The sequence below is a fragment of the Falco cherrug genome, chromosome 11 (assembly GCF_023634085.1).
Source record: "Falco cherrug isolate bFalChe1 chromosome 11, bFalChe1.pri, whole genome shotgun sequence".
Classification (NCBI taxonomy): Eukaryota; Metazoa; Chordata; class Aves; order Falconiformes; family Falconidae; genus Falco; species Falco cherrug.
This window is the reverse complement of record NC_073707.1, coordinates 12,145,541-12,163,408: the sequence shown is the minus strand read 5'-3', so window position 1 is coordinate 12,163,408 and position 17,868 is coordinate 12,145,541. Positions and strand designations below refer to the sequence as shown.

General features: G+C 44.8%; 1 protein-coding gene across 1 annotated transcript in view; it reads left to right on the top strand.

The window, feature by feature from the left end:
* The first annotated feature begins 2,965 nt into the window (after positions 1-2,965).
* Positions 2,966-17,868, top strand: part of SPSB4 (splA/ryanodine receptor domain and SOCS box containing 4) — a 90,259-nt gene continuing 75,356 nt past the window's right edge. Inside the window, exon 1 of the mRNA XM_005441653.3 lies at positions 2,966-3,503. The gene's annotated coding sequence lies outside the window, so the exon portion shown is untranslated. The remainder of the gene's footprint in view (positions 3,504-17,868) is intronic.

Sequence of the window (17,868 nt, the reverse complement as noted above, 5' to 3'; positions counted from 1 at the left end):
TAATAGTGAATTGATGTTATGTAGATAGATGGCAGGATCAGGCCACAGTACTTGCTGCATATGTGTAGGAAATGTTTCATAACTACTTTTGAGTGGCATTGAGGGTGGGTGAAGGTTCATCGTGCGGTAAGCGAGGAACTTGCCTTGAAGGTGAGTATGTGTGGGAAGAACAAACTTGGGCCATTAATACTTTTCGGTCTGTTACAACATAAAACTATGATTCTGATGTGTGATACAAGTAGAAAGCGGATTACTGCCTTCTCTCTCTTGATCTAAAACAACTTTCTTTTCCGTCATCTTTTTTTCTTAACTGCACTTACTCTTTCACGGGCAGGAGCGGGCAGCTTTCACTGTCAACTGCCTGCCCAGCAATTTCAAGCAGATAGGAGAGGCAGGAGGTTTCTCACCTGCCCCTCACCACCTCACCGATGCTGGTGGTGTTTCCCAGTCATGTAGAGAAATGTGTATTATTCTTAAGGTTTCCTTTCTGGCTGTGATTTTTATTTCGTGAGGTAAATCAAACCAGCAGAAGACTTGGGGAATCTGAGTAATGCACAGTGCTTATGAGACAGCCTGAGTTCTGCCCTTCGTCGTGCGCAGCTCCAGGAACTGTATCAAATGGTTCATTTTGTTGATTTTGTGTCACAGAGTTTATCCTGAAAACTTCGTATTGTTCTACAAATGTGTGCCTCCTCCTCAGCTCCCCGGGTATTGTATGAGGTCAGCTCAAAAGAACTGGCTGTATCTACCTATACCATGCACAAAATCTGTTTTAAAATCATGTTAATATTTTAAAATGTGGTTGTTTCATATTCTTTTAATGAGCCCTGTGGAGAGGTATATAAATTCTCATCCATATACAAATAGCATGTTCTAGCCCTCATTAATCAAAATGACACTTTCTATACCCTCAAGTGTTTTCACATTTGCACATGAAGTGTGTTCCCAAAACTCAGTGCTGCCTGATTGATCTCTGCATTGTTCAGTTTTCAGACCTATATGTCTAATGCTGGCTGAAAAGATACAAAGGTTCACTTCTGATGTGACTTCTTTAATTCGCTTTTGTAGAATTACTATTACAAACCGTGTAGAAAGTCTTTCCAAGTTCGCTTTTTGCATCGAGCTTGGCATAGGCATGAAGGACCACATCCCATCTTACACTGGAAAGCATACTGCTTACTGCCAAAAAAAGTGTTAGGAGACACTGCTGCTTTGGGGAAGTGTGTAAGAGAAAGACGTCTGTTAAGAACTGAGGAAAAGAAAGCAAAACATCCTTCAAGGCACAGGCTTCCCTGCTTTGCTTACTCTGTTCAAACAATGCCCATTCTAGGGCTCCTGTCCCAAATGAGTGCCATGGAACAGGTATTAGCCAGTGCACACATCCAAGAAGAGGAGGATTTAAATTCAGCAACTTGTCTGCTAGCAAAGAGCACAGGCGACTTACTAATTTCAAGACTTACGTGTGTATATATAAACCAGACAAAGACAGCCTGAGTGAATGGGAAGCAGTAGGAATCCTTTTCTAGGCTTAAAGGACTGTGGAACATATAGAAAACTCCCCCTCATCCTTAGTTTTCTATATACTGTACTTTCACCAGTTATCCCCAAAGCTGGGGGCTATAGGCACGGCCTGGAGAGGAACTTGAATTTAGTGCTCTTTTCTAAAAAAATTCTGTAGGGTTCCGGAATGTCTGACCCCAGGAGTCATCTCCAGGTCCCCACAGAAGGGGTGCTGCCATTATCTGACACTTTTCCTGCCCACATGGCATGTGTGAAACACACCACCAGTTTTACTGCAGCTTGTGCTGAGGATTTTTTGACTGAAGACTCTCAAAGAATTTGCAGAATTTCCTCTGGTGTTTTTTTTTTTTTTTTTATGGTCTAAGCGTGGGTATTTCTGTTGTCTGGCTCAGTTCTTTGCTAAAAGCCTGTCTGAAGATTTTAGTAAAAGATTTAGTAAAAGCAAAATAATGTAGAAATAAACATCACCAAGAAAGAGCATGTGAGTGTGTGCGTAGATCTTGCCTCCTCTATCCCAGGAAGTCTAAATCAGAGGTAGAACAGAAGAAATTGAGGGAAAATACTTACTGGTGTAAGTTCTTTGACTTTGTATGTTTTTCTGGACCATTTCTGCAAGAGGCAGTTATTTTATGCCACCTTTACATGCTGTGAAGTCTCCACGAGGGGTGAATCATGTTTTGGGGTGCATCCATGCCGTGCGAGGGGAAGCGGCACCTGATGTCTCCCGAGCACTGCGTGAGAGGGAAAGCGCAGCATCTCTGTAAACCCATGCTGCTGTTCCTGCTGGTGGGGATTTAGAGCCAGAGATTATCAGGATTAAAAAACACAGACTTTCGGGTTGGTATTTACTGATGCTAACAAGGGAAACGCGCACCTCTTGCTTTGTAACCTGGGCTGGTTTGACAGGACTTGCCTTGCCCGTGGCCCCCTAGGAGGCTGGAAGCTCACCTAGGAGCGTGGGTTGGGTTTGGCGTACGAAAGCGTGATCGGAGCTTCCCCTGCGTGTCCGCGGCCCGCAGCCGTCTGGCCGTGCCGGCGCCCCCCGCCGGCTGCCCCTCGCCCCGGTGCGGCCCTGCCTGGGCTCCGCTGCCCCGAACCCCGGGGCCGGCTGGGGGTGCGGCCCTGCCCCGCTCCGCTGCCCCATCGCACGGCGGGAGCAGCCCGGCTGGCAGCGCGCCCGGCCTGGTCCCGCCGCTTCCCCTTCAGCCAGGCAGGCGGGAGGCGGCCGGTCGGGGGGGCCTTCTCCGGGGGAGCCGCCAGCCCCCCCGGCCGCCCCCCCGGGCCGTGCCGCCGGAGGAAAGTTCTCGGGTGCCCGAGGGCGTGTTCCACGCGTGGGGGAGCAGGTCGGGGTCCCGTGGCGGCCCGGCCCATGTGCCGCTCTGCGCCCGGGGGGGGCCGGGCCGGGGCGGGGGGAAGGGGCGTCGCCATCTGTTGTTAATTCCCGGTCATTGGATTAGTAACCCGCGGTGATGAGATCAGCGGGATCGGCTTTCGCGAGGGGGTACGGCGCTGGCCGCGCTCCCCCGCTGCGCCGGCTCTCGCATGAGGCGGCGGCGGGCGGCCCAGGGGGAGGCAGCGCGCACAAAGCCCGGTAGCCGCCACAGGCCGCCTCAGCGCCGGCACCGGACGCCGGGCGGGGCTCCCGGGCGGCCCGGCCCAGCGGAGCGGAGCGGGACTGCGCCGCCCCGAGCCCCGGAGCCGCCCGAACCCCCACCCCCCGGGCGCGGCGCCCGCCTCGGTGCCGGGCCGCGGCGCCTCCCGGCTCCCCCCCGCCTCCCCGGGGCCGCGGCTCGCCCTGGCGCGGCGGCAGTCGCTGGGAGGCGGCGGCGGGGATCGGCCTGCGGCGGGGCAGCGCAGGGGGCACCGGGCGAGCCGCGGCGGCCGGGCTGCCCGGGGTGTGCGCTCGCCGTTCGCCTCGCTCCCCCTGGCTTCCCCTTCTGCTCGCGTAACGGATCGGTAGAGGCGCTTCGAGGGGGCTTATGGTAAGTTTGCGGTGGGTGGGCGCTTCTGTTCGTGGGAATCCTGGTCTGTTGCACAATGTGGAGAGGCGAGTTCGGGTTTGTTGCTGTTTGTTTTAAATAGTGCCGGTTTCCAAGCTGGCGTTGAAAGAAATGCACTTCTAAACCGTTTTCTGTTCTATAGCGAGATGTGTTACAGTCGAAAATTTAGTTTTCTGAGCTACGGAAGAGCGTTATTTCTAGATGTTAAATAGCTAGGGGCTTGCGTTTCTTACGAACCGAGTTTGTTTGACTTTGCGCTGGTGAAAGCAAAGCCTCGCACCCGACGATTGCCACAAACTAGTCAGTATTTCGCAGCGGGTGCTCGGTGCTCTTCCGGGCACTAAAAGCCGAGACCCCCGGCCCACTGTTCAGACGGGATCTGCGATACTAAACTCTCTTCCCAGCGAGGGTGGGAGGCAGGCAGAACCTTTGTCAAGTCCCGCCGGAATTTACATGCGAGCCTTGAGCTGCAACAAAGAAAGGTATTGACCGAATTAGCCCTCACGTTACTTCCGAAGCCCCGCAGCCGGGCTCGCTGCCGCCGGGCCGCGCTGTGCCGGGCGGGGCGGGAGCGCTGCCCCGGCGTCCCGCGCCCGGCTGAGGGGAGCGGCCGGTGTGGCGGCCCCGCGCTGCTGTTCCTCCGTGCCGGGGGCTTGGCGGCCGGGCCGCTACGGGGGGGTAAAGCGTCCTGTGCGGGGAGGTGGCCCGCCACATTGCCTCCCCGGTGGCGGGGCCGTGCGGGTGGTTTCGCGGAGCTCTGCTGCCCTCCCGGCGCCAGCCCCCCCCCGCCCCGGCTCCGCCTCGGGAGAGCTCGTCCGCCGCGGGGAGCCGGCCCCGCGGAGCTGCCTCCGGGCTTGTGGCTGAGGCGGCCCGGCCTGTGCAGCGTCTCCCAAAGGATGCTACATCTTTAATGTTTCTGTAACGAAAGGAGCCTGTCAGGGACGCGAATATCAAATTGCCGGTAGACAATCTGGTGCTGCTGACAGCAGTGCCAGATACCGTGCGGCCTCGTAACAACAAGCGGAAGTTTTATGACTGGCCTTGGTATGGACGTCTGGTTTTCTCGGTAGCTATCCACCTCGGTGTCTTGCCGCTGCCTCTGGATGTCCTTGGGTGACCGTCCTGTGCCTCAGTGTCCCTGCCAGGGCCGAAGGGAGGCCCAGTGTCACAAGGATGGTGAAACTTCGCCGCCCGGTGCCTTGCGGAGGCCCCCATGGTGGCGTTGCTCTGGGAGCACGAACGGGCGCTGCGAGGCTGGGCGCCCTGTGCTCCCACCAGCAGCGTCCCACCGCCGTCCTCCCAGCCTTCTGCCTGCCCTTGCAAATGTCACCTCAGCCAGCTTTGAAACACCAGGCTTGCTGTTCGACAGGCTTTGGGAGTAATAAAGCACTACCACCTTTTTGCAAGGAGCTTTTCAGTCCTGTGAGATATCTGGGTTGTTTTCCTAGAAGCATAAAAACCCATAGTGAAGTACTAATTGAATATCGTGCTTCTGTAAAGAACCTGAACTTCCGATTTTTGGTTTGACCAAATTATAGTCATCTTTATGACTCACGTTTGTGCAGCATAGGTATTTCTGACTGATGGGCCATCTCTCCTGCGACTCTGCAAGCAGCAGCTCGTTAACTTGTCAGGCTTCATTGTTGCTGTGTAAACTTCGGTAATGGATTTTCCATGTACCAAGAAAGGTTGAGCAAGCTATTTTTGTCTCGTTTTCCTTCAGTCACTGTTTGCCCCTCTTCTGTGTATAGGTCACTGTCCTCTTTGTGGGGAAGCAGAGTGATTTTCACAGTGGCACTCCGTGCCGTGTTGCAGGACTCTGTGTGATGGTTACTTTGAGCTGGCTTTTTTACATCAAGACAGCTGGAGGCTTTTCCTTTGGGCAGCTGTTTTGCCTATACATTTCAGGCATAGTGACAGCAATCAAGGAGGAAAGCAGAGCATAGTTTTCAGAGATGTTAATTGTTAAAAATACTTGGCTAAAGTGATTAGCAACATCATGTTAGATACTCAGCTGTCCCATCCCTGTAATTCTTCTTGGCTAGGAAGGGGGAGGCAGAAAGAGGGATGCCTTTACCAGATTCAGGTTCTGTAAGCCATGCTGCATTTTAGCTGTCTTCTCTTTTTAGCCTGCTTGGCTGTGCACTACTGCTGCACTGACATCCTTTACTGTGTTCTTTTTTTGCTGGGGCAACATCACCTCAGTGTAAATTTGAGGCTTTCAGAGTGCTTCCAGGCATAGTAAATCCCAGCCTGAATAATGGTAATGCAGAGCAGCCTTGATACTTGCTTCCATCTCCTCCCTCAGTTAGTGAGGACAAATGCACTCCTTAATAGAATATCGTTGTAAAGGAAACCTAGATGTATTTTCTTTTTAGCAGGTTTCCCAGGATAGAGGTTTGATGTAAATGTTGCTGGGCTACATAAATCCTGGCTGAAGGCCAAGGCAAGACTGGTAGAAGTGAGGAGTGGTGCCTGGTATCATGGGGGTGCCTACCTTGCTGACACTATCTAGGAAGTGAACCTGGGCTGGTGGCTTGAGCAGCGAAGGGCTCCATGCTGTCAGAACTCTGTTCAGATGGGTGCCACTAACTGAGCATTGTCTGGCTGAGCTACCTTAGTCCAGTAGGTAACTTGAGGCTAGTGAAGATATAGGCCATGTATGTTGTCCTGGGGACTTGGAAGCATTTGGTAAACCGGCACAGATCCATTTACTGTGATGAAGGCAATGCTTAAGGCTGCCCATTGAACAGTTAACCAATTTTTTGAAGTCAAAACTCAATGTAAGGTGGCTATGCGTAGCTATATATTTGCTAATAATTCTGGAAGTTAGTGTTGTCAGTCTTAACTGTTTGAAAATAAACATGTGCTGTGGATTGAAACTTGCAAGACCAGATAACTGCCTCACCCACAGGTATTTTTCATGGGATCGTGTACATGCTAGTGAATCTGCGTCACTCCCTGCAGCACACACATCCTTCAGGGGCGGCTTTAAGCTGTCTTTGTAACGTGCAATTTAGGCAGCTGAAGACTCTGTTAGCTGATGTACGATTGTGCTGCAGGATAAGATGTTAATGCATCACGCGCTTCTTGGGAGAGTAGTTTATGTCTTCAGACTTCTTTAACTATATTCAGCTTATCCTCAGGTCATTTGTGGGGGTGGGTTGTTTGGGGCATTTTGCTTATTTGCTTTTTGCTTTGAAAAGGTACGTGTGGATCACTAACTTGGCCGGTAGACCATGTCCTGCAAATAAAATATAGCTTGCCACTCTGAAAGAGCTGAATCCAGAGTTTACTGATAATGAACAATCAACTGTTGTTCTTTGAAAGGCTGTTTTATTACACTATCCAAGCTACTGTTGCTTGAAGACAGCTGTGTACTTGACCTGTGCTCTGGCCAGTATTTGTAATGGTGTATGCTATCTGAATGTAGCTGTAAGGTGATGTCTGGTATGATGTCAGGAAATGCCTTCGTTTTGCCTCAGCTGCTTGTACTGCTTCACAGCCCACAGTCCTTCAGATTGTATGGTGATAAAATTGGCTTTGGGGTTTTTGGTGGTGTGTTTTTTTTTTTTTTTTTTTTGTATTTGGAAAGCTGACAGTATAATCTGTAGCATTCACAACCCATCAGGGAAAAATCCTTGCCCGGAAGAGTTTTATTTCTAAAGCAAATCTTAAAGAGAACAGTGTGCCTCAGTAGCCTTGGTGGCAGCATAGAAAAATGCATCAAAGAGGAGAGCAAGAAAATGTGGCTTATGTTTTTGGGAGCAGCGCTGTGTAAGAGAGAGCTGTGCTCACAGGGTGCCATGACTTCGAGCTAGGAACTGCAGTTGCAATTTAACTGGCAATATTTGGTTGAAACCTGATGGCTCTATTTTGGCTGCCTCTGCTCTGTTAAAGACTGGGCCTGCCCATCAGGGGTGCTGGGCAGAGCTTGCAACTTCCCTTCCTTTGGCTCTTTTTCCACCAAAAATGGAGTAGTGACAGGTACTAGCCTATTTAAATTTATGTGTGTGTATATTTATATTTTTTTTGTGTGTGTTTTTTTTAATGGATGTTGCCTTTGCCTCAGAGGCCAGTGCAGTGCAGTTCTTAATTTGTGTAGCAGTTGAAATGCAGAAATTTGACATAATTTGCTGCACTTTGGCCATAGGGAAGGAACACGTGAGGGAGAGTGTTTATCTGTTTTTTCCCTTGGTAAGAGCAAGGCACCTGGGCTAAACATGGGTGCTCAGCTGTCACCTGAGTCTGTTCATACCGAAGTCATTTGAACTTAGAGCAATGCTGAGCAGTATTTTGTATAATTTTTTGCTTCTCTCTGCTTATTTTTTGTATCTTTGGGTTGAACATCAGGGAGTAATCCTGCTCATGCCTGGTGTCAGATGACAAGTTTTATTGTGTTGCACTGCAGAGTGTGGGTGACTTAGCAACTTTATCTTTGAGGATTTGTCGAAGGGTGAAGTGACAAGTAAGCTTTGGTGTGCAGCACGAAGCGCAGCAATGTATGAAATCCATCTTTGAGCTGATTCCAGACTAATTCTTTCAGGGCCGTACAGCAGACTCCTTAGTTGAGTTTGCTTTCTTGATTTAAATATGTGCATTTTCAAAAGCTTGTTCTACTACTGCCTTTCTTATTTTACCGTATCACCAAAGTCTAGTGTGCACTTGTCTTCTGTTAGATGGGGATGTCCCTTTCTATTCTAACAGTTTCTAAAGAACATGTAGCAAAGGGATTTTGAGAGAGAGACGTTGCCTGTGTTTATGCTGTCTTGTCAGAGGAATGAGGATTTCCTTCCTGCAGAACCAGGTCCATGCTCTGGGACCTAACCAGGGTCTGAACTGCAGTAGCTCTGTCTCCGAAACCTCCCAGTGGTGGGGGCAGCTGCCGAGCTTCCGCAGAAGTGGGTGGGCTGGGCAGCCTGGAACTCCTCTATCTTGCAGCTGCAGTAAGGATTGCTGACTTGCACTTTGCTGTTGTATTTCTTCAGTAGTTTTTCATCTTGGTACCTGAATATAGCAAAGCTCCGTGTGAGGGGGAGAAAGTGAGGCTGGTACCGAGAGATCATTCAAGCTCCTTTTACACCTAGCAGCAGCAGCTACCTCATGTGACTTTCAGTTGTTCTGTGGTTAGACCACGATGTTCACTTGTCTGAGCAAGGCTGTTTCCACTTTTTTTTTTAATTCAGTAGCTTTTGTTAAAAATGGTGTTTCTTGAGCATTTAAAAATCAACGTAGTTAAATTGCTCTTGCAAGGGGGCATTAATCATGCAAGAGTACTTGCATAGCTTTAGGCTTGGAAAAAGGTGGAATTCTTCAGAACTGCTGCAAGGTTTATGTACTCAATTGTCATTTAATTTTAACTGGTTCTCATACAGCTCTCATCAGTGAATGCAAACCCAAATTGCCTCCAGTGGAAGGATACAATTTTTTTTCTTCATTAGACATTGGAGGTTGTAATTCTAAAAGAAAACCTTGTTGCACAAAGTATTTATGTCAGTGATACATTTCATACTGAGAATGTGTTGTCTACAGAGATCCCAAAGTCGTAATTGTAGGCATAGTCATGATCTATGTATTTGGTTTTCTTGTTTTTCTTTAAGAATATTCTGAAAAGTAGTTTTACGAGGGAAGGACAAAAATGGCTTGGAAGAAAGTTGACTGTTGTTGCCTTTGAACATTGAACCAATTCTCCAAAATCTTGAGCTTATTTCCTAGTTCAAGAAACAATTTTATGTTGAAGCCACACAAAATTAAACAATAAATGCACATGAGGACTGTATTAGTTCACAAATGAAAACGTGCTGTGACAGTCAAACCTAACTATAGCCAAGGAAATAGTTGGACTAAGTGTAAGGTAAAGGAATTTTGAATTCGGACCTTTAACTCTCTTGTAAGTTACTAGCTAAATTATAAAAGGTTTCTTGTTTTGAGAATTGCTTTAAGGGTAGCTTGGACATACAGAATAGTCTGGGGGCCAGTACTGATACTGTTGAAACTTTTGTTTTCCAAGTTAAATATCTTGGACTCCATTTCCAGAATAAGCTCTGCGATGTTCCTCACCAGAGGCTGTCATGTTCTTTTGGCAGTAGAATCATTGTAGTGTTTTGAAGTGAAAGGCTGCTTTAAAATACAGTTCAAGTATTGATTTGTTGATACTAGTATTCCTTGCTCAGTGATGTCATTACATACATTTTGTAGTGTATCCTGTGTTTAACTTCATCAACGTGAATTGTTGTCTCAAGTTGAAAATGATCCCAAAATTTACTGTAGCTAATCTGGGGATTTAAGAGTTAAGATTGAAACCTGGTCTTTATGGCATTGTTTGTGTTGTATTATTTACTTTTTTAGCTGAGACAGTTGAGGTTAAAAAAAGCCTATTAAAATTGACTTTCAACTACTCCATTTGTTTGGTTATCTTAAAAGTTTATGCTTATTTAACTGGTAAAAAGATGTACTTGTAGACATTTTTTTCAGATTTCTGTAACATATTTGCATGGAGAATTGAGTATCTATTCCCTGTGGTTTATCACTAGTCTACTTGGACTTGAGGATGTTGGTGTGATACTAGAACATGCTGAACTCTTTCCAGGCCTTGGGAATATTTTGGGACTTCAGCTAGTTCGCTTGGGCAGGGCCATTATTTTATCCTTTGCATAGGAAAGATGCAGCAGCAGCACACCCTTCGGGCATGCATTAAACCTGAGACGGTTTATTAATGAATTTAATTCTGACCTTTGATAGTTTCATCTCATGCTTTAGCAGCATCCCTGTCTGTGGGGTACAGCAGCTAGGTGGTTATTTTGGGGGTGTGACCCTGCAAGGAGGTTTAGGTACATTATGTCATCTTGCTTTCATAAATTGATGCAGCATAAGCAACACAAAATACTGTTTTCCCTGTTGTTGAAAACTGTTGTCAGGCATGTCAGAGATGACAGAAGTTCTTTGAACTAAAGATGATGACACATCAAAGTGTATAAGAGATGGCAAACATTGCCATCCTGATGCTATTTTGACTGTGTTGCTGCATATTAGTATTACACCTGGTGTGTGCCAGCAATTGACTGTGTCCCTGCATTTTGGTATTGTCAGTCTCTGATGCTGTTAACATCTGGTTAATGCTTACTGTAATATTCTCACTTCTAACTCAGTGTACTGATTGTTCACTAAATATTTATATAGTCCTTTGGTTTTGATGTTGCAAGATAAAAAGGGTGTGTTTTCTATCATCTTTTGTATTCAAAGGCAAGTAATGCATTGAGGCTGCTGATTATTTAAAACGATTAAAACATAACATAAAGAAGTTCCTTTGTACTTTGGTCAGTGCTGACGTAACCGTTTCCAGTAGTCTAGAGAATCTTACCCCTAGTTCACTCACGGCTTGTTTAGACTGAGATGCAGTGATCACCTACCAAAGATGTGGGAATGTGCTCAGGAAGGATTTGTTACAACATGTATCGTATCTTATCCTTTGAGGTTTAAATATAACAAGATATATTAAACAAGCATGAGCATGAGACCTGGAATATGTACTGGTGGTTCTTAAGTTTCTTAATGTTCATATTAATGATATTTGAAGCAAAATGTGTGGGTGGAGAGAAGGAGGAGAGGCTCACCTGTGCGATAATTCTCCTGGTAGCCATGTACTGAAGTGTGGATGTAGCAGGAGGAGGGGAGGAACATTCAACAGCACAAATTCTTGGAGGCACACCTGGAGAAAAGGTGATTAGTTTGTCAAAGGGAGTAAGCTTCAGTATTCATCAGGATTTAAAAAAGAAATGAGGAGTGGAAATAGACTTCGTAGGCAGAGTACACGAATGAAACTGTCAGAGTTGCTGCAGGATAGTTCTGTGATGCTCAAATTCCTGTGAGGAGTCAGCACTGATGTGCTAACTTACCTTGCCTCGGCTCAGTAAGCTGCCGTGGGCTGGATGGGAGAAAGTCCATGAGACTGCTGCCTTGAATTCCTGTCTAGGGATACAGTGGTCTTTCAGTTTACAATTTATTTTTTTTTTTCCCTCAGTGAGCCACCTACAGCATTGATAATTGGCTTGCATTTCCTACTCTTAGACCCTGTAACAAGAATCAACAGCTTACTTTTACTCAAATACACCTCTTTCTAGCAATGTTGAATGATAGTGCAAGAGAAGAAAAAAATCGATACGTGCCAGGCGGCCATCACAGTTGAACTGCTGGAAGAAGATACCAAAGGAAAATTCAAGCTGAGATGTATCAGCACACCAGGGACTCGAGAGTGACTGGTGAGTTTAGCTCTTACTGCTGTATTCCATCCACATCCTGCTAATAGAGGACGTTGGAGCAGGATGTCTTAATGAATACAGAAGCCAATCCTCTCCTTTTACTCCCTTTATTTTTAGATTTTGTTTTCCCTGTGGTAAAAAGTTTGGAACTTGGGGGAGCTATTTCCAAGGCTGTGCAGAAATCTCACTTAGTAGTGAGAATGCTGCCTGCTACACAATTATTTGGGAGATAAGAGGGGGTCTTATTCTCTTTCCCTGTAGCTAGAGGTTGCTGTGATTGATTGATTGTTGGTGTAACCTTATTCCAGTGTGTGGAGGCCTGACATCCTGTTTGCTTCTGCAAATGGATGAAGATGCTGAATTAATACAGAAGTGTTTTTCTTTTCATTTTGGCTGTTGGAAAGACTGGGAAAACCACTGCCGAAATCTGGCGTCTAAATTTGGATGCCTGAATTAGCAATCAGGAAGCATAGTAGTGAGTGTAGTAAGCTGCTCAGTTCCTCCGGAGGACTGCTGGCAGTATAGACAACTTGAGCGCTTAACTCACGCAGGCATCTCTGCACCCATTGTGAAAAATGTGTGGGGGATGCTTCCTCTGGATATCCTTACAGCAAGACATAACTGACGTTTTAATACAGCTTTCATCACAGAGTTCCCACTGAAGTGGCCTTCACAAGGGACTTTTTGCTTGTACATTTTTTTAAATCTGAATATTTGCTTATAGTGGGTTTTGCTTCCACAGCTGTTCTGTATTTGGTTTCCTAAGTGGTAAGAAATGTGGTATGCTGAAATCAAAGCTGAGCCAGATAGTCTGCTGTATAAATATAATTGTAAGGGAAAATTCAAGTGGTTACTGTGTTACAGCAAAGTTGTGTGGGTTGATGGTCTTGGTAGTATTCAGTTCTTGTATTTAGGTCTCTTCTGGTGCAAGAAGAATTTTTTATTACATGTAACAATTAGCTTTTGAAATAAAGGGGATTGTCTTTCATTTTAATCATTCTGCCTCTAATAGCAGGGAAGAAAAGTCATTGTTTTGTAAGAGTCCCAACTCTCTCCTCAATGTTTTCTAGAATGACGTTTTAATTGAATTTTATATTTATGGGGCTTTTTCATGGGTTCTTACCTGTTCCTCTGCTGTATATTAATCGGTTGTATTTTTAAAGAGTGTAAGCTTCTGTCCTGCCCATCTTACCAAGCACAAATTCAGTAAACAATTTTTTTGTGAAGAGAATTATTACTTCCATTGGTCACTTTTAATGTGTAATTCTAATAATCAGCTACACTTCTCTTGTTAACATGAAGCATTATATACTTACCTCATATCCAGTATGTGAATAGCTTATAAATAAATAACAAAAGTAGATTTAAATTTCATGCCTGTACTTAGCAAAACTAATGGATGGTAATCAGCGTAATGGCTGGTGATAGATTGTACTGTGCCAGCAGGGGAACTTGCGCCCAGAAAAAGAAACAGATCCGGAGTGACTGGAGACTGGTTGGTGAACATATTCTTCTCCAGGTGCTTTCTTAATTCCTTCAATTAACTTGATTAAGCAGCTTAGTTTAAATAAGCAGAATTGGTGAATTGGAAGTTCTCCCATGAAGTATTTTCTCATTGCCTTAGGAATTAATTCCTTTTAATATCTTGCTTGTGTAAAGCAGGCAGCCTTGGTTGCTCCTCTGTCTTGTACAGACATGAGATGGTGTCTGCTTAGTATGGGAGGCACATGCAGGAGTGTTTGTTTTTCTTTTCCCCCTTTCTGCAGTTGGATCTAGGCAGAAGTCATAAATCACAGTGATTTCTGCACAGTGCAATTGAATGGAGACAGACTGCCTTATTTTTTAATAGTATTGAAAGTTCCCTGCTACTTAGATCACTATGAATCCTTTGTCAACAGAGAAGAGTGTACCCTCTTCCCTTTGCCTGTTCCTCTGCTTTCGAGCTGTGTTTTGTAGTGCAAGGTTAGCTCAGAATGCCCTCCTCTGATAGCTGAGCTAGGTAGCTGGTGTATCTATGGTAGAGCCCGGCTAAAGCAGTGACTGAGAAGTTTATACATGGGAGTTTTTGTTCAAGAGCGCTGTCTGCTGTGTTCCAGTTACAGCACTTCTTTTTCTCATTGCTCTTGGGTGTTTGTGTTGGTTGCAGCTGTTGCATGGTTCAACAAATATTTTTCCTCCTACACACCACCAGTTAAGTGGCTGCTCTTGTAGTCTTCTGACTGCCATTTTAAGGCACAGGTTCCCAAGCAAGGGAATTGCTCTCGGGGACCACTTTGGAATATAATTAAATCTCCTAAATTGTACTACCACCAGTGTCCCCACCAGGTATGCTGGTACATCTCCTTTCCTACCCAAATGCTTTATCTTCACGGCGTGTGTCATTAGGTAAGGAATAGGGATAGGGACGTTAGGGAAGTTGGATGGTAGCACAGGGTTCCTGTTCATCTCTCTGCATTCCTTGAGGATGTCTTCTGCCTTTCCTGTAAGGATGGTGGTTATGTTTTAGTATCTTATACCTCTCAGAGCACAGAAAAGTGGCCTCAGATGGAACCAATTTCTCTATCCCGCAGACCCTGATGGTGCTGGGGAGCCCACCATTAGTAACTAATGCAGCACAAAAAGGCTTTTGACATCTGGGTGCTGCGGTAGCCTGGAGCTTATCTCTCATGTTTTCAGCTGCTGGCCCAACAAATTTTTGATTTTCAAATTATAGGTCTTTCAATCTGGTTCTGGCTTGCCCTGCAAGTAAGAATATGCCCTCAGTTCCACTGGTACATGGCCACAGGTTATTTTGAACCATTTTCTGAATAAATACTTGTATTTCTGCAGTATATAAAGTTGCAATGTCTTGCATAGATTGTCATTAAATCCATGCAGTAGCTTCAGAAATTGAGATGTGTTTATAACTGGCTTTTTTTTCTTTTGAGGATTTCAGAGAGGACCCTGACACTACTTCTACTTATTGTCCTCCCCTTCATTGTACCGTGTTAATCAAAAGTGATGACATGTTTTGATAGTTACTGGTGGCTCTAGATTGGGATTGAAACAGCTGTCTGCTACCTAATGAAAGATGGTGGTTGAGTGTGCTTCCATGATTTTTCTCTTTCCAGTAGTGCCAGGTGTGCTGCACTGGCTCTAAAAGCCTGTGTTGTGGGGTTGGAGGCAAATGTCTTAAAAGGCTACTAAAAAAAATGGGGAAAATTAGTGTTTTCAGTAGTCTTCATCTATGCATCAGTTTCCTCCCCTTTCTTTATGTTGATTATGAGTGGAACATTAAATAAATCAGTCTTTTAGTTCTGGAAGTGTATGAGATTAATTTCTTCCTTTTTTTTTTCTCTTCTCTCCTCTAATTTTGGACAAGATTCACTTTTATGTCCATTGCAAAAATGGGCATTTACTGACCTTAATCTTATTTCAGTGATGAGCTCATCTGCATCATAGAATCTAAATTTAGTCAGGCAGATCCCACCTGTGGGGGCTGGCTAATATTTGCAGCTGACTTTTATAATTTGGAAACAAGTGGTCTCGGCATACGCACAAAGTGGAATTGAAGTGGGCCAGTGCTTGTGGAGAAAACAGGAGCAGCATCTACTGGTGATTAGTTGCAACGATGAGGCCTCTGGAGCAGGTTCAAGAAGGCTCACATGGAAAAGAGCTCTGAAGGTGGGGGAGAGTCAAAGCCTTAATTCTTAAGAAGAAGGGGAAACCCAACAGGGACCCACAAATGAGGCCTTTCCTTCTGTTATGCAATGGGGTGAGTTTGGTGTAGAATCTTGTGGTGATGATTAATGAAAGCTGGTTAGCTTTTATAAACCAGTCTTGCCTGGTTGTAATTATTTTGGGGATGTTTCAGCTTTTTGTGAACAGTTGAGTCCTAATATGAGAGCAGGCTTAAGTCCATCTGGAAGGCTGTATGATTTCAGCAGGACATGTGTGGTTTCCCAGTATTGAAGAAGCTGATAATGGGATATACAGGGGAGGGAAGAGGAGAAGGGGTGAAAAGGAGAGGGAGACTGGAAAGACCGGGTTTGTAACAGAAAGCCCTTTGCCATAAATCTGTGATGAAGATGATACACAGGGCAAGTGAAAATACCTGTTATTCATTCCTTCCCTCACTGTGGAGGAAGATCTCTGTCAGTGAGCGAGATTCTTCAGGTTGAAGTGTTAATAAACTTCAGGATTTTAACGCTCCATTTAACTTTTGTACTGCATAAATTACTTTCTTCAAACTTATCTCTATTTTTGATCTTTTCTGTAAATTGTAACAGAGTTAATGATAAATATAAAAATGCACAACTCGGATTTCTAGTATCTTTAGATACTTTTTTTTTTTTTTGAACCTGTTGGCCAAAGGGCTTGCTTTCCTCAACCAAAACAGTTTGTAGTGTCCATGCAGTATCCAACATGGTTTTACATTCAAAAGAGTGGTCTGGTTTGTATGTGACTTCCAAGTCTTTTGTAATAGTAAACCATAGTTTGCTTGATAAATACAAATTTGCATTTATGCTCATGTGAATACGTTGGTTAGATGTCAAATGGTTCTGGAAGGATCTTCATATTAATCACCTCAGTTCTACCCTGCCTGTGCTGTTCTTGACGATGTGGCAAAGCTCTGATAAAGTTGAAAAAAGAATAATTTTCACAGTATTTGTTTGGGAATGCAGGCTGTATTGAGTGTGTTAGGGGGTTTATAACTTAGTGGGAAATGATTATTTTTCCTAGAGGTAGTCCCTTACTTTTAAAGACATTTCTAAATGTTACTTTTATTCATTACTATGTGGGAAATCAAGGTGGTCTGTATATCCCAATGCAATCTAGGGTTTCACTTGTTTTTCTAGAATTGAAACCTAACTTTTTTGTTAAAAAAAAACAAAACAAAAAACAAACTGTTGATGGAGCTCAGCTTGTATTTACTGATGTGCTTTCTTTTTGTGTATAATGCTGCTGATCCAAATTTAGACTGAGCATATAATTCTCCAGGGCAAAGCAGGGGCTTGCCTGAGTGTTGGAGAATTTGTCTGGCAAATTTAGAAGATGTCTTGAAGATTTCCCCCACCCCCCCCAATATCAAATATGGAGGTTTTGTGCAAAGATTAATCAGAGTATGCTCATTCTAATACAGCTTTTGTAAGACTTCCAGAATGTGATGCTAGTTATTTTATTTTGGTGACAGTACACCTGGAGATTAAGTACCAATCTCTTTTTATTCCTGTCAACACTTGCATCCTGGCACAGTTTTCTTCCAAATAACTTTCAGGTTTTTTTCCTCTTTCACCCAGTGCAGTACAGAATGAAATATAATTAATAATTGTTACAAATAAACTGCTGCTTGAAAGGAAATCCTCTTTGAAAGTCTGTTTAGCAGTGGGAACTAAAGTGTGAAGTTATTTTGAGAAATATCGGCCTTGCGTTTCAGTTTACAGATGATAGTCTGTGTTGAGACTCCTGGAGGTAGGCACAAAGCTGATTTATTTTTATCCATACCTCTATTAGGAAGTCTAGTGTATGTTCTTTAAAGTACTTCCCTGTGGTCAAAAATACCTGAAATTGTTGGCATTTGTAAAATGAAATTCTTCTAGGATGTACACTGTTAGGGCAGTAGTAAAGAGATGTAAATACTACTCAAAGCAGCAGCTTCCTTCAGCATGGCTTTTCCTAGTGGGAGGCCCTCTCTGATTTGAACACTGGAAACAGTCTGGGGTATTTTTTCTCTGTAGAGCAGTATTTGTTTGAAAAGGCAGCCTTTCTGCTTAATCTGGCTCTAGGACAATGAAAGATCCAGAAAGAAAATAACACTCCAGGTAGCTATTGGTGACAGCCAACGTGGCTTCACTAAGGTCAAATTGTACCTGACAAGTTTGGTGGCCTTCTATGATGGGGTTACAACATTGGTTATTAAGGTAAGAGCAACTGATGTCATCTACCTGGACTTGTGCAGAGCCTTTTATGCTGTCCTGTGTGACATCCTTGTCTCTGAACTGCAGAGACATGGATTTGAGGGATGGACCACTCAGTGGATAAGGAATTGGCTGGATGGTCACTCTCAGACAGTTGCAGTCAGTGGCTTGATGACCAAGTGGAGACCAGTG